The sequence below is a fragment of the Kryptolebias marmoratus genome, linkage group LG4 (assembly GCF_001649575.2).
Source record: "Kryptolebias marmoratus isolate JLee-2015 linkage group LG4, ASM164957v2, whole genome shotgun sequence".
In the NCBI taxonomy this organism is placed as follows: domain Eukaryota; kingdom Metazoa; phylum Chordata; class Actinopteri; order Cyprinodontiformes; family Rivulidae; genus Kryptolebias; species Kryptolebias marmoratus.
The window spans coordinates 30,677,338-30,677,967 of NC_051433.1; positions in this window are offsets into that span (position 1 = coordinate 30,677,338).

Genomic DNA, 630 nt, shown 5'->3' on the forward strand with positions numbered 1-630 from the left:
TATAGAATGAAACTTTTGTGACCTCACAGCATTTTAGGAACGCATCAGCCGTTTCCACGGTAATGTTATGGACACACAATCTGATTGGTTAAATGCGTTGCTTTGTTTATAATCAAATATAAAATGAAATTAAACTCTGTTTCTAGAGGTTCAGCAGCAGTTTTACCTCCTGAGGAATGTTGGCTGTTTATTATAGGTTTATTCAAGATTCAAGTAGTTTAATTGTCAGTACATACAAAGAATTGAAATTGCAATACTCTCTTCCCGAGTTGCAGCACTCACAGGTAAACAGTTATGGACACAATAAAATAACATAGTAAATAATCAAAAGAAAAAGACACTGAATGTATAGTACAACAGGACACAGATATGTAAAAATAGAGATCTGATTTAATGTAAGGAGAGGTGAAAATTCCAACTGTCACGAGCTTCAATCATAGTGCTGCTAAAGTAAAATGATGAGTACATATTAGTGTAAAAGTGATTTGTGCAGGGAGGGAGGGATGGGGGGTTGGGGTGGGTATGGTGGTGGAATCATATGAGCAGTAGTTCTGTACTTTTTTGAGGGGGGTAGAAACCATATCGGTCGTGCAAGATTCAAAACGGTTGGAGGAGGGTTTACTCTACTCG